General features: G+C 40.4%; 1 long non-coding RNA gene across 1 annotated transcript in view; it reads right to left on the bottom strand.

Moving 5' to 3' along the window:
• Positions 1–941: 941 nt before the first annotated feature.
• The window catches only part of LOC130273526 (uncharacterized), a 50274-nt gene continuing 28917 nt past the window's right edge, over positions 942–22298 (bottom strand). The window contains exons 3-4 of the long non-coding RNA XR_008844021.1: positions 1492–1546; positions 942–1171 (exon numbers count right to left, since the gene is read on the bottom strand). This is a non-coding gene — a long non-coding RNA (uncharacterized LOC130273526). The remainder of the gene's footprint in view (positions 1172–1491; positions 1547–22298) is intronic.

Genomic DNA, 22298 nt, shown 5'->3' with positions numbered 1-22298 from the left:
GTCCCTGTTCCTTTCACAAGAAGCCATGGCCTCTCCTTGACTAGCCTCAAACACCTGGCAGACGCAGATCTATCAAAAATCACAAAATTCCATGACTTTTGACCAATTTGTACCAGGCCGAGAGCTTAAAAATTTCCCCTTTGTCCCTTTTCTATCACTATGTATAGGTCAAGGAGAACAGGCTTTAATCTCATTTGCCGTAGTTTCAGACATATTTAGCATACATAGCATGCATCTATCGATCTATCCAATAGTGAAAAAATTTTACTTGCCCAATTCACTTTCAGTCCCTGGAATAAAAAGAAATCCTAACTAATCATAAAGGATAACAATGCATCATGACAGTTCATAATGGATTCAATCCTGTTCATCATAGTAAACAGCCATAACAACTGTATCGAAACATTGTCCTTCACTTTACAGAACACTTTGTGTTTATTATCATAAATTATATTAAAGGGAACCTGTCATAATTTTAATTCTGCCTCAAACACATTAGGGTGGTTCCTGGTGCCTTCTCCTCACCGTGGTGGCCTTAATACATAGATTTCTCCTTATTATCAAACAGGAAGAGACATTCAAAGATGTTCGAGTGGGAAGAAGCCAATTTGGATTTCATTGACTTGAAAAAAAAAGAAGAGCTAAGAATGTGTAAATATACTAATATATAGTGGACATATTTTGTTTCTCTAGAAATTGTGTTAATATGGATTCCGGCCTGGACCTTCTGCATATCATTAACTTAACTCATATTTCACAACTGTCTAATCCAAGTATCTGTAAATGTCACTGTGACTTCAATAAAGCAGTCTTCAAGCTATTCCTTATGAAGCCAGACAGTTACATAACAGTACTAATGTAAAAATCCGTAAAGCTTCTGTAAGGAGAGGCAGCCATGCCACTTAAGATGGAGTATTAGCGACTGTTTTGATTTTACAGATGCAAAGTATAATAGCAAACACATGGGTTGTAGTGGTCTCCTCTCCTGAAGACCTGTGATTATCTATAAATGAGAGGATGCCATATGCTTTGTGTTCAGACTGCATGAAAAGGGTTTGCTGAGAACAAACTTTCCTTGGGTCAGAATCCTATCTTCATCTTTGATTTATTTCTACTACTCTATAGCTTCAATGATTCGTCTTTGTTTATTTTTTCTGGCTTGAATTTCTGTCTAGAAAACAAAAGGGAAAACAAAGATTAGTGATATAAAAAAATAGATTAAGAAAGGAAAAAATTCCATTAGCCAGGCTTTTTTTTTTTTTCTTTCGAGACACGTGTTCAGCAGATTTTTTCATTGTGGAAACCAAGGATAGGAAACACCAATTCAGTCATGGAAGTAACTTCAAAGAAGTGAGGGGAACATTTGCAAACTCAGACATAAGTTTCAGACCATTGGCGGACTGCATACTATTTGAGTCTGCCAAAGACTAAACAATGCTTCAACTAAGGCAGGAAAAAAAAAAAAAGCCACTCCAATATACTATATCTTACCTTATGTCTTACTAAAGCCCCCATCCTTCTTTAAGAGGCAGCAGCAATATTTGATCTGTAATTATACACTTCATCATTAAATAGCAGTTTATTAAAAACCAAAGTCCGTCATCTTAAAAGCAGGCACTATGCATTGCACTATTTATTAATGAGTATGTCGTTATTATGATTAAGACATCCAGTCTAGCTTTATGCTATTATATCTTAGTCTAAAGAGCATTTTGCAAGGCTGATTACTACTTTAGCTTGTTGTAGTAGCCTTGAATGAGCCAACAAGTAAAACAATCTCCAAAACATTATGTGCGTGGTGTATAACTGCAACTGTGTGAGTGTCTGTATGATCTATATAAAAGACCTTTTACACAGGGTGACTATTACCTGAACCGGACGAATATTGCCCCTTGTAAAAGCAATGAACAAGCAAAAACTTTTCTGATGGCTGATAGCTGGCATTTTGCAGCCGTAAAATTCCTGATTAGTCAGCAGCACATTGCCTATGTAAATGATTATGGAAGTGAATGGCTGCATAAAAGATCCAGTGATTGTTCATGTGGCCAGTCACTTATGTAGATACAACTAAAACTCAGGTTGTTGCTTTGATTCATTCCCGCCTTGACTATTGTAACTCTTTACTAATAGGCCTTCTTTTCTCTAAATTCTATCCTCTCCAGTCCATCCTAAATGCCGCAGCCAGACTCTTCCTCTCCAGTCATTACACTGATCCTTCCCCTTGTGCCAGTCACTACACTGGTTATCCATTCAGTCCAGAATACAGTCCAAATCCTCACTTACAAGGGTACAGGGTACATTCACATGAGCAAGGGGCTTACAGTGAGTTTCAGACTGCAAGTTTGCGATGCAGCAAATTTTGCGGAGCAGCTCAAACTCGCAGCGGGAAACTCGCTGTAATCCCCCGCCCGTGTGACTGTACCCTAAAAACACTACACTACACTAACACAAAATAAAATAAAAAGTAAAAAACACTACATATACATATACCCCTACACAGCCCCTCTGCCCAATAAAAATGAAAAATGTCTGGTACTCCACTGTTTCCAAAATGGAGCCTCCAGCTGTTGCAAAACAACAACTCCCAGTATTGCCGGACAGCCGTTGACTGTCCAAGAATGCTGGGAGTTTTGCAACAGCTGGAGGCACCCTGTTTGGGAATCACTAGCGTAGAATACCCCTATGTCGACCCCTATGAAAATCCCTAATTCAGGCCTCAAATGCGCATGGCGCTCTCACTTTGGAGCCCTGTCGTATATCAAGGCAACAGTTTAGGGCCACATATGGGGTATTGCCGTACTCTGGAGAAATTGCCTAACAAATTTTGGGGGGCTTTTTCTCCTTTCACCCCTTATGAAAAGATGAAGTTGGGGTCTACACCAGCATGTTAGTGTAAAAAAAAAAAAAAATTTTTACACTAACATGCTGGTGTTGCCCTATACTTTTCATTTTGACAAGAGATAAAAGGGAAAAAAGTCCCCCAAAATTTGTAATGCAATTTTTCCCGACTACAGAGATACCCCATATGTGGGCTCAAAGTGCTCTGGGGGCGCACAACAAGGCCCAGAAGGGAGAGTGCACCATGTACATTTGAGGTGATTTGCACAGGGGTGGCTGATTGTTGGTGGTGATCAAGAACGCGCATGCGTTCGAAACGCGTCCATAGGAGTTGTTTGCTGACCAGGTGAAGGTGGATGGTGTGTGCTCTGTACTTTTAAAGAAAAGTGAAATAAAGGATCTACGTTTTAAGAGACTGCTGGACTACTTTCCTTCATTTACCTACAAGTTTCAAGCCTGGCCGGGCTCGGGTCCTTGCAGACCGTGGAGGAGGTGAGCTGAGAGAACTTTATTTCTTATTCAGCTGATTGTTACAGCGGTTTTGACAAACGCAAAAAAAAAAACCCACATGTGACTCCATTTCAGAAACTACACCCCTCACGGATTGTAATAAGGGGTGCAGTGAGAATTTACCCCCCACTGGTGTCTGACAGATCTTTGGAACAGTGGGCTGTGCAAATTAAAAATTTTGTACAGCCCACTGTTCCAAAGATCTGACAGACTCCAGTGGGGGGTAAATGCTCACTGTACCCCTTGTTACGTTACTCAAGGAGTCTAGTTTCCAAAATGGTATGCCATGTTTTTTTTTTTTTTTTTGTAGCTGTCCTGTCACCATAGGGGCTTCCTAAATGCGACATGCCCCCCGAGCAAAATTTGCCCTCAAAAAGCCAAAAATGACTCCTTCTCTTCTGAGCATTGTAGTTCGCCAGTAGTGCACTTCAGGTCAACTTATGAGGTACCTCCATACTCGGAAGAGATGGGGTTACAAATTTTTCTGCCAGTAACGCTTGCAAAAATGTGAAATTTGGGGGGAAACACACATTTTAGTGACATTTTTTTTTTTTTTTACGTATGCAAAAGTCGTGAAACCCCTGTGGGGTATTAAGGCTCACTTTATTCCTTGTTACGTTCCTCAAGGGGTCTAGTTTCTAAAATGGTAGGCCATGTGGGTATTTTTTGCTGTCCTGGCACCATAGGGGCTTCCTAAATGCGACATGCCCCCCGAGCAAACTTTGCCCTCAAAAAGCCAAATATGACTCCTTCTCTTCTGAGCATTGTAGTTCGCCCGTAGTGCACTTCAGGTCAACTTATGAGGTACCTCCATACTCAGAAGAGATGGGGTTACAAATTTTGGGGGATATTTTCTGCTATTAACCCTTGCAAAAATTTGAAATTTGGGGGGAAACACACATTTTAGTGAATTTTTTTTTACATTTTTTACATATGCAAAAGTCGTGAAACACCTGTGGGGTATTGAGGCTCACTTTATTTATTTTTTGCTGTTCTGGCACCATAGGGGCTTCCTAAATGCAACATGCCCCCCAAAAAACATTTCAGAAAAACATACTCTCCAAAATCCCCTTGTCGCTCCTCCCCTTCTGAGCCCTCTACTGCGCCCGCTGAACACTTTACATAGACATATGAGGTATGTGCTTACTCGAGAGAAATTGGGTTACAAATATAAGTATAAATTTTCTCCTTTTACCCCTTGTAAAAATTCAAAAATTGGGTCTACAAGAACATGCGAGTGTAAAAAATGAAGATTGTGAATTTACTCCTTCACTTTGCTGCTATTCCTGTGAAACACCTAAAGGGTTAAAACGGTTACTGAATGTCATTTTGAATACTTTGGGGGTGCAGTTTTTATAATGGGGTCATTTGTGGGGTATTTCTAATAAGAAGACCCTTCAAATTTACTTCAAACCTGAACTGGTCCCTGAAAAATTGTGAGTTTGGAAATTTTGTGAAAAATTTGAAAATTGCTGCTGAACTTTGAAGCCCTCTGGTATCTTCCAAAAGTAAAAACTCGTCAATTTTATGAGGCAAACATGAAGTAGACATATTGTATATGTGAATTTAAAAAATTTATTTGGAATATCCATTTTCCTTACAAGCAGAGAGCTTCAAAGTTAGAAAAATGCTAAATTTTCAAATCTTTCATCAAATTTTGGGATTTTTCACCAAGAAAGGATGCAAGTTACCACAAAATTTTACCACTATGTTAAAGTAGAATATGTCAAGAAAAAAACAATCTCGGAATCAGAATGATAACTAAAAGCATTCCAGAGTTATTAATGTTTAAAGTGACAGTGGTCAGATGTGCAAAAAATGGCCAGGTCCTAAGGTGTAAAATGGCTGGGTCCTTAAATTATTATGGAAATGTTGAGGACTTTTCAATATACTACAATTATACTTTTTTTTGCACTAGAATGAAACATTCTAAAGATGGTGCTTCACTTTAATTTATTAAATCTGCTAGTTTAATGCACTACAAGATTTGCTTAAAAAGGTTGTCTGTATTGTTATTTTCATTGAATATCTAAGGCAAACTCCACCTTAATATGGCTATTCCTGTTAAAATCCGTCTCCATGACGGTTCCATTTATAGCAATTTTTCCTTTGACAACATGATAGGCACTAGCATACTTCTTGTCTGCACAGATACAAGACGTCACACAGTCGACAAGGAAATATTGTAAGACATGGCAATACTGGTTACAGAAATGCTAAGTGCTGTTCTTAAAGATAGCGCAGCTTTTAAGAGGAGTGCCTTGAGACCTTGGGTCTATATTTGAAAGTCCTAAAAGATTGTGCTTTACATTTGATGGACATTATGCACATAACTGTCTTTAGTGGTGAGTCTAGTGACATTGACAGAACTCAGAGTTACTATTTAAAGTGTCCCTGTCATTTAAAAAAATATATGACATCTCACAGAGACCTGTCAAAAGTTTTGATCGGTCTCAGTAGCACACTTTACTCCCTAGATCTCAGCTATGTTTGTCTACTGCACTTGTCCCCCCTTGTTCCCCTGGACAGTGGGGACCTCCGCACTGAGACCCTGACTGATCAAAACTTTGGACGTTTATTTAAATAACAGTTCTAATTTAAAATGGGACTTTTTTTTATGTTACCTCATAAGAATGTGGAAAATGTAGAACAACCCCATCCTTGCCTGCCCCCCTATGGATCAGATGTAATGCTAAATGTTTTATGTCCACTCTGTCTTTTTGGAAAAAAGAACTGTAGGGTAGATTTCAAGTATCCAATATGTGAAGTGGAAGGAGCTATCTTTTTTCATTTGATGTGGGGCTTCCCTAGGAAAAAAGATTTTTGGAGGTAATTGATTAGGATTAGTGGAAGGTAATACATCAAAAGCTATTATTATTCATTATTATTATGGTTTGCTGAAAAGATTCCAAAAGTAGAAGCATGGGAGGGATTGGTGAAGAAAAGAAGCATAAAGAGATATTGTCAGGAAAATCAAAGAAAAATATTAACAAATTCATAAATGTCTGGGTAAATTGACATTAGAGAGAGAAATGTATTTATATTTGGGGGGGGGGGGGGGGGATTTATCAATTTACCAAAACCTGTCCAGAGGAAAAGTTGCTCTGCTGCCATTAGCAACCAATCAGATTTTATATATATATATATATATATATATATATACATACCGTATTTATCGGCGTATAACACGCACTTTTTAGGCTAAAATTTTTAGCCTAAAGTCTGTGTGCGTGTTATACGCCGATACACCCCCAGGAAAGGCAGGGGGAGAGAGGCCGTCGCTGCCCGCTTCTCTCCCCCTGCCTTTCCTGGGGTCTAGAGCGCTGCTGTCGGCCCTTCTCACCCCCTGGCTATCGGCGCCGCTGCCCGTTCTGTCCCCCTGACTATCGGTGCCGGCGCCGATAGCCAGGGGGAGAGAAGCGGCTCCGACAGCCAGGGGGAGAGAAGGGGCAGCGGCACCCATTGCCGGCGCCGCTGCCCCGTTGCCTCCCCCCATCCCCGGTGGCATAATTACTTGAGTCGGGTCCGCGCTGCTGCAGGCCTCCGGCGTGCGTCCCCGGCGTCGTTGCTATGCTCTGAACGGCGCGGCGCATGACGTCAGTGCCCCGCGCCGTGCATAGCAACTACGCAGGGGACGCACGCCGGAGGCCTGCAGCAGCGTGGACCCGACTCAGATAATTATGCCACCGGGGATGGGGGGAGGCAACGGGGCAGCGGCGCCGCTTCTCTCTCCCTGGCTATCGGCGCCGCTTCTCTCTCCCTGGCTATCGGCGCCGGCACCGATAGTCAAGGGGACAGAACGGGCAGCGGCGCCGATAGCCAGGGGGAGAGAAGGGCCGACAGCAGCGCTCTAGACCCCAGGAAAGGCAGGGGGAGAGAAGCGGGCAGCGACGGCCTCTCTCCCCCTGCCTTTCCTGGGGGTATATCGGGGAATACACGCGCACATACGCACCCTCATTTTACCATGGATATTTGGGTAAAAATTTTTTTACCCAAATATCCTTGGTAAAATGAGGGTGCATGTTATAGGCCGGTGCGTGGTATACCCCGATAAATACGGTATATACATTTTTATATATTTTTTTTAAGTCCTCTGAAAAATAAAAGAAGTGATCTGATTGGTTGCTATAGACAACTCCACAACTTTTGTTCAGAACAGGTTTTGATATATCTCCCTCTTTATTTATTTATTTATTTATTTATTTATTCTTTTTGCACTGATTGGAGAGGGAGGTTTGTTGAGGGGGGGAGGGGGTTAATGCTTTAAAAATCTGATATACATACCATGGACTGCTGTGAGGTGAAATTTTGTATGAATTTCAGAATGAAAATAATGAAAAAAAAGTGAAATGTTCTATGTCATAGGATATAGGCATATTACATTAATAAAAGCACTGAGTTTTTTTTTATTAAAAGTAAATGGAAACAGAAACATCCATACGACACCGATGTGACAGATGTCCCAAAATAGTGACTCCTATCACAAATGTCCTGATCCAGTTTCTGCTTTATATGGTTTAGAGTGCCTGTAACCAGGGACGGGTTAGACTAAGTGTGGCCCTGGGCAAAAATGAAAAATGGGGGGGCCCCAGATTGCGTGACCAAAGATCACTATGTTGTGCCCCCTGAATTGTGCTGCATCTAATGTGAGTAAATGAGATTGAGCAGCAAACCACAAATGGCTGTGACTACAACATGAGAAACGTAATAATTCCATCCAGGATGAATTTGTGGCTGTGGTAATTTGGGGTCGCAATGTGACCCCATTTAGTGCAGATCAGCTCCCCCTTTGCAAGAGAGAAGTGCACGGACAGCTGTGAAGCAACAGCAACTTGTAAGTACACACATAGAGAAATCCAGCACAAAACGGCATCATAAAATGTATGGTCAGAGGAAACCACAGGGTCACAGAAAGCCATACATTTTATGATGCTGTTTTAAGGGTTTAATAAACCACCTAAAGCAAGAACTGATTTGTGCTAGATTTCTCTATGTGTGACCACATTTACTTACATTATTCGAGATTCAGCACGATTCAAGGAGAACAACATGGCAATCTTTGACTATGCAACCCATTTTTGCCATGTAGCCCTAACCTTATATTGTAACCTTGTTCTTTATACAGTAATAGTCACTGCACACAGATAAAAAGTGATCTTCTCAATGCTACCTCTCAGTAATAGCGCCCACAAATACTATAAGGCTAAGTTCACAGACAGAATGTCCACATGGAGAATCTCCGTGCAGATATTCCGCAAACTGCAGGATACGACATAATATGCTGCCACTAGGACTGCACAGGAATGCAACGTCTCATAGACAGCCATGCATTCTGTGCGGACACAGAAAATGGAATTTCCGTGCCAGAAACATCTGTGGATCCGCCGGTGACCCAACCAATTTTGTGCCTCCAGCTGTTGCCACGCCCCTTCCCCTGCCTCACCCACCCCTGGCCTGCTGAAAATGTTCAGAACGCTGGGGCAGTGGACTACTCCTTTAAGTACGCAGCATAGTTCCCCCCCATATTAAGTTGGCAGCACAGTTCCCCCCCACATTAGTTTGGCAATATAGTTCCCCCCAACATTAGTTTGGCAGTATAGTTCCCCCCAACATTAGTTTGGCAGTATAGTTCCCCCACATTAGGTTGGCAGTATAGTTCCCCCCACATTAGGTTGGCAGTATAGTTCCCCCACATTAGGTTGGCAGTATAGTTCCCCCACATTAGGTAGGCAGTATAGTTCCCCCACATTAGGTTGGCAGTATAGTTCCCCCACCTTAGGTTGGCAGTATAGTTCCCCCACCTTAGGTTGGCAGTATAGTTCCCCCACTTTAGGTTGGCAGAATAGTTCCCCCACATTTGGTTGGCAAAATAGTTCCCCCACATTAGCTTGGCAGTATGTTCCCCCACATTAGGCTGGCAGTATATACCCCCACAGACATACAGCCTACAACCATATACAGTGTATGGCTGGAGGCTGTTTGTCTATGTATTGCCCTGCTTCAGTGCTCCGACCACTGCTCCCCCTTGCTTTTAGGCCACAGCAGTAGGTCCCTGGACTGGAGGAGCAGTGGTCGGAGCACTGAAGATGACGTGCTGCTGGCAACTTACCATGCTGGCCAGCTGGCTTCCTCCGGCTCGATGCTCCGTGCCTCCGTTCCTATGGGCACACGCACGGCCCCAGCGTTTTTAAAGTTAATGCAGGGCCACAGAAAGTTAATGGGTCATAGGGATGTCCTTATTAGTGATGGGGGACATTTATCTGGGGGGGGGGGCAATTGTTGCGGCCCCCCCTCCTGGATCTACCACTGATACTTACACTACCAATACTGCCAGGGCCATCTTTAAATTTGATTGGAAGCAATTTTTTTTGCACTGACCCCTCCTCCCCATTTTTGCAACCCTAGGCAAAAGCTAATTTTGCCACCCCTTCACTCCCACCTTACTACTGGGTTGACACACTGTAACAAGCTCCCTTCACAGGTAATAAGCATACTAATGGGGTGATACACTGTAACAAAACCTTCTCCTCACGTAATCTCCTTACTACTGGGGTGACACACTGTAACAAACCTCCTCCTCATGTAATCTCCTTACTACTGGGGTGACACACTGTAACAAACCTCCTCCTCATGTAATCTCCTTACTACTGGGGTGACACACTGTGACAAACCTCATACACACATCATACATACACATAAATCTATCATGCACACATAATACATATATCATACAAAATCATACACATACAATTCACATCCCCGACCCAAAGCCTCTCCTTACCCCCAGGAGATGATTGCTGGAGATCGGGTTGGCTGAGGCTGTGTTGCTTCTACGCCAGGGTCACGTCAGTAGGAGCTCCCAGCAGCCCCTGGCCTCCTCAGCCCTGCAGGGTCGCACATAGTAGAAGGGGGAAAAAAAGTGCTGGCAGCGATCGCCTGGGCCCCCGAACAGTGGAGCGCAAGCAGGATGTGAGGGGGATTTACTAGTGGAGCGCTGCCTGCCACATTCCTCCCGAATGCTCTGGACAGGGGGAGGAGTGTTAGTGCCTTAGGCCCTGAATACTGCATTTTGCACAAATTCGCGGTAAAAACGCGGCAAAAAATGCCGCGATTTTACGCAAAATGGAGTAGTGTTAGTAATGCCCTAAAGCTTTTCAGGAGCCCCCTTTTGGATGGGGGCCCTAGGCAATTGCCTAGGATGCCCCGCCCTAACGCCGGCCCTGCCTGTAACAGATGCCCTTACTAGGAGCATAGAAATGCTGTAATATTGTAGCTCCTCAGCCCTGTGGTCTGCTTTATGGGGGGGGGGGGAGGGGTGTACCTGTTAACTAATGGAGAGGAGTCTGCCTATTTACCTAATAGGGGCAGTCTGCCTATCTTCCTAATGGGGGAAATATGCCTACAAACTTAATTAAAGTGTACCTGTCATCAACAAAAACTTTTTATATAACATAAAAATACCAATATACGTATATTTGTAATATACATAGGTCAAAAAATATTATAATATGTATATTTTTGTCCCTGCAGCTATTGCCTGTGTGTCTCTATGAGGAGTCCAAAAACAGGAAGTGAGGGTGGACAAGCGGGGCTCTGTGCAGTGAGGACAAGCAGGGCTCTGTGCAGTGAGGACAAGCAGGGCTCTGTGCAGTGAGGAAAAGCGGGGCTCTGTGCAGTGAGGCTCTGTGACATGCTACGGGCTCACACATGAGGATGATTGACAAGCCCGGATCCTGCACAGAACCCTGCTTGTCCTGTCCTCACTTCCTGTATTTGGGCTCCTCACAGGCAATAGCTGCATTGACAGCACTTGTTCAGCCATAAATATACACATTTTTTAACAAATGTATATTACAAATATACATATAATTGTATTATCTACATTATATAAAAAAGTTTTTGTTGACAACAGGTACACTTTAAGGGGCATGCTTACCTAATAGGGGTGAGATTCTGGAAAAGAAAAGGCAAAATTAAGGGAAGAGAAGAGATACCTACTTAATAGTGTAATGGGAGTTTTGCGTACCTTCCTACCTACCTACTGTATAGGGGTACAGGTTTTCTTAACTGTCCAAACACAGATGTCAAAGGTCAGAACTGCCAACTCATCAATGTTCCCTGATGCACCTAGTGTATATATTTAAAAAAATATATATAATAATTTTTGCTATGAGAAAACGATGGTAAAAAAACAAAACAAAAAACACAGCAACTTTTGGTAAATCATATACAATTTTGCTGTGCTGTAATTGGCTGCACAATGCACTAGGATCATTAGAGTCTGGTGTACAGGAAATATACATGCTATATAACATGGATTGCAATGTTTTATATGCTTGATACATGTACAAAAAGATGTATGGAGTCTACATATGCTAAATATTTCTATCCTATTTCCACCTCATTGTTCATTATTGGGGATTGTCCAAAAGTGACTACAACAAAGTTCTGTGAAATGTAACTTTTAATACAAGTTGTAATAACTCATTAAAAAAAGGTCCTATCAAAAGGCAACATTTTAAAAGGCAAAAATAAAAAAGTAAAAATCAATTTTAGGCACGTTTTCTATGGCATGTTCATGTAGCATCAAACATTGTGTATAGCAAGATCCCCTGTAGAACATGAACTAGCTTGCTGTTGCCATGTAAAGTATATATCTTATGCTTTAAGCCAGAGCAATAATAACATGATGTAATGTTCACTGTCTTCATGAATCAATGTATTAAAATTGTTATGTGCATTTGTTTTCTTCTGACACTTGGCTTTTCCAAATCTCTTGTAATGAAGTAACATCCATGTGAGGAAATCTTTCATCAAGATTATGTGTAATTAGATACATGCTGGATTATAGCCCTAGGATGGCACATAGAGGAAGCTGTAATTTACATAAATGGAACAAAAGAACACATATGCATTTCCTCTTCAATATTTGGTCCTGGGGTCCTTCATGGAGTTTACATAAAAGTTGTATTCAAAACTTCTACCGTTTTTCAGTCTTCGACTTACGTTTAACTTTTTTGTTATTTACATATCTATTTTGTTTTATGAGCCAGTAAAATAACAATTCTAAAGTGAGCATATTTTCTTAGGCTTTGCTCACATTTGCTTCATCAATACCATTGTATCGTGTATCACTTCCATTACATGACAAACATCAAAGATGCCTTATGACCCCATTGGCTTAGGCTCTGTTTACACCACTGTCATGGTGAGATGACTGACACCTATTGTGATCGACAGACCCCATTGACTTATAATATCTGTCAAGTTATGCAGTGGTGTCCGTTATATTAGACGGGAAGAATAGCATAGAATTCAGTGCTTATTCTTCCCACCAAATCTGTCAGAACCACTGGTGAAAGTTCTGACCATATTGTGGACAAAGCTTGAGGCATGCAGTCTCCAATGGAAAATATGTGGCATGATATGTCTTCATGTTAATATCATGGACACTAGAGATAAGGGAACTTTTCAAACATTTGTCAGGTTTGCTGCTGTCATGAAAAAATAACCCAAAATGTGTGTATAACACTGTCTTAAGAGGTACTCTGGTGGAAAACTATTGTTTTTAAATCAACTGGTGCCAGAAAGTTAAACAGATTTGTAATTTACTTCTATTTCAAAACGTAATCCTTCCAGTACTTATCAGCTGCTGTATGCTCAACAGGAAGTTCTTTCTTTTCTTTTTGAATTTCTTTTCTGTCTGACCACAGTGCTCTCTGCTGACACCTCTGTCCATGTCAGTAACTGTCCAGAGCAGGAGCAAATCCTCATAGCAAACGTATCCTGCTCTGGACAGTTCCTTATACAGACAGAGGTTTCAGCACTGAGAGCACTGTGGTCAGACAGAAAAGGAATTCAAAAATAAAAGAGCTACCTGTGGAGCATACAGCAGCTGATAAGTACTGGAAGGATTAAGATTTTTAAATAGAAGTAATTTACAAACCTGTTTTCCACCGGAGTACCCCTTTACAAGTCCTGTATAACACTGTTATGTCACCTAGGAGTGAATCTATGTATTTCTGTTTTAAAGGGGTATTCCAGGCAAAACCTTTATATATATATATATATATATATATATATATATATATATATATATATATATATATATATATATATATATCAACTGTCTCCGGAAAGTTAAACAGATTTGTAAATTACTTCTATTAAAAAATCTTAATCCTTCCAATAGTTATTAGCTTCTGAAGTTTTCTGTCTAACTGCTTTATGATGATGTCACATCCCAGGAGTTGTGCATGATGGGAGAATATCCCTATAGGAGCTGCACAGCTCCCGGGACGTGAGTCATCAGAGAGCAGTTAGACAGAAAACAACAACTCAACTTCAGAAGCTAATAACTATTGGAAGGATTAAGATTTTTTAATAGAAGTAATTTACAAATCTGTTTAACTTTCCGGAGACAGTTGATATATAAAAAAAAGTTTTGGCCTGGAATACCCCTTTAAGGCAAAGTTAATTTCAATGTTACAGCAACATATGTGACTATGAGTAAATGGATAGTTTCTGGTGGTAAATAACAGCTTGTTTATAAAAACACACTGCACTCCCAATTTTTTGCTTTTTAAAATAAAACAGTATAAAAGTATTATTTATTTATTTATTATTTAAGTATAAAAAGTTATTCCTTTTCAAAGGTAGATGCCTGCCGTTGTTTATATGCACACAGTGGTATCGGAAGAAGCATGTGTTTCTTCAATTGGTCTACAAATTAAATATGTTTGGGAGAAGCAACAGGTTTTGCAACTAGAAAGTAATAAAGCAGTGGCTTTTCCGAATTCTCCCATTTTGGAAATAGCAAAAGGTTTTACACTTAGAAAGTTGAGAAACAATGGCTTTTTACAAGCTGTGAAAAATAATTCCCATTTTGGGACGCATCAATAGGATTTGTGTCCTTGAAAGTCACACTTAGCTTGCAATTGAAACAAATTTTGAAGTGGCAGATGCAGAACACTCTCTGCTGCTTTACTACAATTATTATATGTGTGGTCCTACTCATATCTGTGTTGTTCACTGCTTAGTGTCCCTCACAGAGAACATCACCTAACACTTGCTATCTCTGAAATGGCTGCTGAAGCTATGTGTACAGGCTATATATCACCCCTATACTGCCTCCTGATCAGCTGGATGCGATGTTTGCAAAGCATTATGGGCTACCCTATCATGTGATCCTTCCTTCTTCAGCTTTCTGTCATGTGTCCAAAGTTTGAGCTTGCACTGAACTGAAATTTTAAGTTCTGATCAGTCCTGGGTTTTATGTTTGCTCATATCTAATGGACACTTTGTTGGAATCCTACAGACCACAGTATAATATAAGTCAATGGGGACCATTAAACACAATTGTTGTCTGTCACTCAATGGGTCTGGTGCTGCCATCATAGCTTCTTTTGCTTTCTGAGACTTAGAACTCTGCATTGTGCCTTTCTTTTGTTTATACTTCTGGAAAAGTATCAATAAACTAAAACTAGGGTGTCACTGTTTTACTTGTCAGTAGGGTACTGTACGTCCATATACAGTCTGGCACTGTCACCAGTGATTGAACAGAATTGTGCGGGCCATATTGCTTTGACATTGGGAATGGTAACACCCAGAGGTCAGTTTTTTCATACAGGTCCACTTACAGAGAATTGGCATAATGGAAAGTTCTAAGAAAATAGCCTCCACAATTGTTATTTCATGAGAAATACAAGTATTTGCTAAAACAGACAGGTAAGCAGTGGTGAAAGGTCCTTTTTAACTACATGAGCCATAACAAAGGTTTTGGTTGGTGGTGGCTTTTCATCACCCTTATCCTTGGTATACTTAAGGTCAAAGGTGAGGCCTAGGGGTCATGACTGTAGGTGTACTCTCAGCATCAATTAGGTTTTATGGAGTACCTAGATAGTCAATTACTTACTCACAAATAAGCTTACATTCTAAGAGGGTGACAATTCACAAAAAGGCAGAACACAATCCAGCATTATATCCTTTAGGAATTAAAATTTCCCATTGAAAAAACAGGAAGGATACAGATGAGATAAGTACAGTGACATTCCCTTATTCCTGTATCCCATAACACAGAAGTTCTTGTCTAGCTGAATACAATGTGAGATTTTGCAATACCAAAAGCAGAAGTCTGAGCAGAGAAGATCTTTATAAGCTTAAATAAAATAAGAATTTACCTCCTAAGGGCATTGGGGGAGATTTATCAAAACCTGTCAAGAAGAAAAGATGACCAGTTGCCCGTAGCAACCAATCATATTGCTTCTTTCATTTTTAAAAAGAACCCTGAACAATAAAATTGATGGTTGTCTGATTGGGCAGCTGATCAACTTTTGGTTGGTTGCTATGGGCAGCTGATCAACTTTTTCTCTGCACAGGTTTTGATAAATCTCCCCCATGGTACCTGAATGTATTCCCCTGGTGCCCTGACACTTAAAGGGGTATTCCAGGCAAAACCTTTTTTTTATATATATCAACTGGCTCCGGAAAGTTAAACAGATTTGTAAATTACTTCTATTAAAAAATCTTAATCCTCCCAATAGTTTTTGCTTCTGAAGTTTTCTGTATAACTGCTCAATGATGATGTCACGTCCTGGGAGCTGTGCATGATGGGAGAATATCCCCATAGGAACTGCACAGCTCCCAGGACGTGAGTCATCAGAGAGCAGTTAGACAACTTCAAAAGCTAATAACTATTGGAAGGATTAAGATTTTTTAATAGAAGTAATTTACAAATCTGTTTAACTTTCTGGAGCCAGTTGATATATAAAAAAAAGTTTTGGCCTGGAATACCCCTTTAACACAACAGAACGCACATTTATGTCCTAAAGTCGGCAATTCGACTTTGAAACAATCACACTCAGGACCTTACGGACATCAGTGATGAGTAAGTAAATAAAAAACCCATCCCTTTCAAAATAAAAAAAATGGAAATAAAATAGAAAAATAAAGAAAGACCCATACATAAGGGGCATCACTGTTTACAACATCATCTTAAGTGAAATTAAAATGATCAAAAAGGGCATATACCACAAAAAGCCCCCTATGGGATAGATGACAAGTAATTGGTGGGGATCTGACTCAAAAGCACACTTACACCCCAAGATAAATTCTTTGATGGGTGTAGTTTCCCAAATGTAGTCTTTTTAAGGGTGCGTTCACATGCTTTTAGTTTTTGCGGGTTTTCCGCTGCATATTTGAAAGTGGGCAGGCTCTTCTCGGCTGTCCGAAGCAGATTTTCCGTGGCAGAATTTATGCAGCGGAAAAACCGCCACAGTCCCTATTGACTTCAACGGGGCTTGCGGCGGATTTTCCTCCGTGGAAAATCTGCTGCGGACAGCCGAGAAGAGCCTGCCCCCTTTCAAATACGCAGCGGAAAACCCGCAAAAACAAAAAGCGTATGAACGCACCCTCAGGCTGTTTCTTTTCCTTTGCTACCGCAACTCTTTTACAAACCTAATATGGGTTTTTAACCCCTTAAGGACCAAGCCCATTTTGGCCTTAAGGACCAGAGCATTTTTTGAACATCTGACCACTGTCATTTTAAACATTAATAACTCTGGAATGCTTTTATCTATCATTCTGATTCTGAGATTATTTTTTTGTGACATATTCTACTTTAACATTGTGGTAAAATTTTGTGGTAACTTGCATCCTTTCTTGTTGAAAAATCCCCAAATTTCATGAAAACATTTAAAATTTAGCATTTTTCAAACTTTGAAGCTCTCTGCTTGTAAGGAAAATGGATATTCCAATTTTTTTTTATTATTCACATATACAATATGTCCACTTTATGTTTGCATCATAAAATTGATGAATTTTTACTTTTGGAAGACATCAGAGGGCTTCAAAGTTTAGCAGCAATTTTCCAATTTTTCACAACATTTTCAAACTCGCTATTTTTCAGGGACCAGTTCAGTTTTGAAGTGGATTTGAAGGGCCTTCATATTAGAAATACCCCACAAATCACCCCAATATAAAAACTGCACCCCCAAAGTATTCAAAATGACATTCAGTCAGTGTTTTAACCCTTTAGGTGTTTCACAGGAATAGCAGCAAAGTGAAGAAGAAAATTCAAAATCTTCATTTTTTACACTCACATGTTCTTGTAGACCCAATTTTGAATTTTTGCAAGTGGTAAAAGGAGAACATTTTTACTTGTATTTGTAACCCAATTTCTCTCGAGTAAGGACATACCTCATATATCTATGTAAAGTGTTGGGCGGGCGAAGTAGAGGGCTCAGAAGGGAAGGAGTGACAAGGGGATTTTGGAGAGAACATTTTTCTGAAATGGTTTTTGGGGGGCATGTCACCTTTAGGAAGCCCCTAGGGTGTCAAAACAGCAAAAAAAAAAAAAAAAAATACATAGCATACCATTTTGGGAACTAGACCCCTCGGGGAATGTAACATGGGATAAAGTGAGCCTTAATACCCCACAGGTGTTTCATGACTTTTACAAATGTAAAAAAAAAAAACAAATTGACCTAAAATGCTTGTTTTCCCAAAAATTTCACATTTTTAAAAAGGGTAATAGCAGAAAATGCCCCCCAAAATTTGAAGCCCAATTTCTCCCGATTCAGAAAACACCCCATATGGGGGTGAAAAGTGCTCTGCTGGCGCACTACAGATCTCGGAAGAAGAGTGGTCACATTTGGCTTTTTGGAAGCAAATTTTTCTCTGGGGGCATGCCGCATTTAGGAAGCCCCTATGGTGCCAGAACAGCAAAAAAAAAAAAAAACACCCATAAGGGAATGCTGGGAGTTGTGGTGGTCTGCCTCCTGCTGTTGCATAACTACAGCTCCCAGCATGCCCTTTTTGCATGCTGGGAGCTGTTGCTAAGCAACAGCAGGAGGCTGTCACTCATCTCTAACTGCTTCAAGCTGCCGCATACATGTCAGTCCCTCACCGCCTCCGCCATGGCTCCTGGGGCCCCGATCCCAACATTGACACCGGGGATCGGGGTCCCCAGCTGCCTGGGTCCCTGTCCCGCACCCGCTCACGTCCTCCGGAAGAGGGGCGGAGCGGGTTGTGGGAGTGACAACCGCAGCAGGTGCCCTGATTGGTCGGCCGGTAAACCGGCCGAGGAATCAGGGCGATTGTGAGGTGGCACCAGTGACGATTTTAGTGACGATATTCGCGAATGAGGATATTCGTGAATATTCTCATATTCGTGAATATTCTCATATTCGCATATTCTCATATTCGCATATTCGCGAATATTCGCTCTCCAGTCTAAGGCTGCAATCACATCTCGTTTTTGCAATACGGTTCCCGTGTCAGGTTTTTTGTAAAAAGACTTATGTCTCAAAACCGGACCGAACTGTATACAACCGTGTACAACGGTACACGGTTTGAAAACGATGTCCGGTTGCATACGGTTTAATAAATTTTTTGAAAGAAAGAAAAAAGGATATGGCTTTATGTTTGTCCTTAATTAAATAAAATTCTTCTTGTTCTATTTGTCGAATGCGCATTGCACTGCGCATGTGCAAACTGCAAAACCATATGGTGCAAACCGGATGGAACCGTACACACATACGGTTCTGTACGGTTCCCATTGAACGCCATTTTAAAAAAAACGTATATGGGTTGTATCCGTTTTTTCACCCGGACATAAAACCGTAGTAGACTACAGTTTTGAGTGCGGGGAGAAACGGATTAAACCGTAAATGGTGCAAAATGTACACAACCGGATGCTACGTTTGGCATAGGTTTTCAATGACATGTCTATACATATGGTTTGCAATACGGATCCATATGGTTTTTACACTGAAACCGGATGCAGCCTAATACAGTAAATAGTATAGGAGCCTTCTTTAGACCAAAAGCTGGAAGCAGGGAGGGATGAGATCACTGTAATGTGTTCTGTGTGAAAAAAAATTACGAATATTCGTAAATACGAATATATAGCGATATATTCGCCATATTCACGAATATGCGTAATTCGCAATAAATATTCCAATTGCGAATATTCACGCTCAACACTATCAAGCAGCACACTAGGGTCATACATGGGATATTTTTTTAAACTGCGGAATTGGGGTAATAAATATGAAGTTGAATGTTTCTCTTCATACCTGCTATGTTACAGAAAAAAATAAAAATAAGAATTAGTAATAAATATAATCCACTTCAGAAATTAATTCCCTAAAAACCATTACAAAGGGGAAAAGGTCAGGTTAGAAAAATGGGCCTGTGTCCAAAAGGCCAAAATTGTCTGTGTCCTTAACCCCTTAAGGACCAGGGGTTTTCCAGTTTTTGCACTTTCATTTTCTTCCTCCTTACACTTAAAAAAGCATAACTCTTTCAATTTTGCACCTAAAAATCCATATGATGCACCACCAATTCTACTTTGTAATGACATCAGTAATTTTACCCAAAAGTTTATGACAAAATGGAGAAAAAAAATCATTGTGCGACAAAATTGAAGAAACACAATTTTGTAAATTTTGGGGGCTTCCGTTTCGATGCAGTACATTTTTCAGTAAAAAGGACACCTCTTTTTTCTGTAAGATCCATACAATTAAAATGATACCCTACTTATATAGGTTTGAATTTGTCGTACTTCAGGAAAAAATCATAACTTCATGCAGGTAAATTTATACGTTTAAAATTGACATGTTCTGACCCCTATAACTTTTTTTTATTTTTCCACTTACGGGGCGATATGAGGGCTCATTTTTGCACCGTGATCTGAAGTCTTTAAAAGTTTCTTTTGTATTGATTGGACTTTTTGCTTGCTTTTTATTCATTTTTTCATGATATAAAAAGTGACCAAAAATAAGCAATTTTGGACTTTGGAATTTTTTTGCGCATATGCCATTGACCGTGCGGATTATTTAACAATATATTTTTATAATTCAGACATTTCTGCACACGGCAATACCCCATATGTTTATTTTTATTTAGGGCACATTCTCACTTGGCGTATATACACAGCGTATTTCATGCTGCGCAAAGTCTGCCTCGCTCACCATTCACACAAGGGCTTTCTGGCTCCAGTCCTAAGTGTGCAATGAGTTTTGGAAGCGGATCCGCACGTCACAGTCATGCCGACACACGGCCCCGCCTCCAAAACTCACTGCACACATAGGGCTGCCGCCGGAAAGCCCTGTGTGAATGCTGAGCGAGGGATACGCAGCGTATTTCCCGCTGCTTCTGCAGATTTTGTGCAGCGTGAAATACGCTGTGTATACGCCAAGTGGGAACGTGCTCTTACACAGTTTTTTTTTTTAATGGAAAAAGGGGGGTGTTTCTTAATTTTATTAAGGAAGCGGTTAGATAATCTTTATTAACTTTTTTTTTCAGGGGGGCTATAACACATGATTTTACATTGATCATTGTTATCTCATAGGATAACATTGATCAATGATTCTGCCGCTTGGACACAGCCCATTTTGACCTTAAGGACACAGCCAATTTTATTTTATTTTTATTTTTTTTTTAGTTTTTTCCTCCTCACCTTCTAACATCCATCTCTCTTTTATATTTCCATTCACAGACCCATATGAGGCCTTTTTTTTGTGTAACCAGTTGTACTTTGTAAGACATCACTCATCATACCCTAAAATGAATGGTAAACCCCCCCAAAAAATTTTTGTGTAAGGAGATTTGACCTAAAATCATAATTTAGCAAATTTGGGGGGGGGGGGGGGGGTCATTTTCACCCCGTACACTTTACAGTAAAAATGACATGCTTTCTTTATTCTCTGGGCCAATGCAATTAAAATGATACCCATGGTTACATATATTTGTATTATTGTACTGCTTTTAAAACATTTCTAACTTTTTTTTTACATGATGCACTAACTCTAGGTCCCAGCGTTTAGACCCTGCAGGTGGGGGATAAGCGTCTAGGGCTGCAGATCTCCTTTAAATTAAGCCCAACCCACCCCAATTTGTGAGAGTTGGGTTTTTGTCTAAAGTGCCATGCAAATCTGTGGGACTTTCAGTACTTTACTCCACAAGCTCTGCTCTACATCTCCTGGTAAGTGTGCCAGTCCAGCTTGCAAGCCATGCCGACCTACAGCCGTTTTGCACCATTTTCACCCTATGCATAACACAGATCCTTCAATCACAATCTCTTTATTACAACTCAGCTCCACCTTATCTCAGGGTGAATGAGGATAAAATATATGGATGGAATAAGAGAATGAGATATGAGGACGGGATATAAGGACAGGATAGGAAGATGGGATATGAGGATGGTATATAAGGATGGCATATGAATTCAAGAAAGGGAATGGGATATGAGGACAAGGTTTAAGTAGGAAGACCGGGCAACTCCTGGTACTCTGCTAGTATCTAATAGATAAGAATAAACAACATAAGAAGCGGAGATTTACTAACATAGGCCTTTTGTGATCAGGCCTATGACAGCATATTGCTATTGGTGAGGATAATCAAACAAGTCTTATCAAACCATTCCCTTTTTAAAGATACATAACCACTGAAAGGTTGAACCTACACATCTTTAACATTCTTGTTTCCTCTTAGTTTACCAGTGAGCACATTTGCATAGAGCATGACAGACATAGCCTTAGGTACAAAACATTTTCTTGTGTATAGGAAACTAACCTATGCATGACAGGATTGTGTGCATACAGCAGACAACATGTGGATTATTAGATTAGCAGGTTATTAGTTTGGACATTCTGTTTATTACACTAGCGTAGTGTTCTATTACTGAAGGGTTAACTGGATAAAGTGTGCAGGACACATGCATGTGGGATCTAACAAAGGCCCATACATCTATGCAGCTGGAGAAATGCTATTAGGTGAATGACACAAACATTTACCTTTTTCAAAAGTAAATGATAATAAAAACTGACATTTGCGTAAAAAGCTTCCAAAATGAGTATTTATCAATGTAGATCTGGTTAGGGCAGTCAACCAATGATTTGCAGATACAAAGCTATAAACATTATCACAGCTGCAATGTCTATCATTAT

This window comes from Hyla sarda, chromosome 5 (assembly GCF_029499605.1).
Source record: "Hyla sarda isolate aHylSar1 chromosome 5, aHylSar1.hap1, whole genome shotgun sequence".
NCBI lineage: Eukaryota > Metazoa > Chordata > Amphibia > Anura > Hylidae > Hyla > Hyla sarda.
The sequence above is the reverse complement of the archived record's forward strand: the minus strand, read 5'-3'. Positions and strand labels throughout refer to the sequence as shown.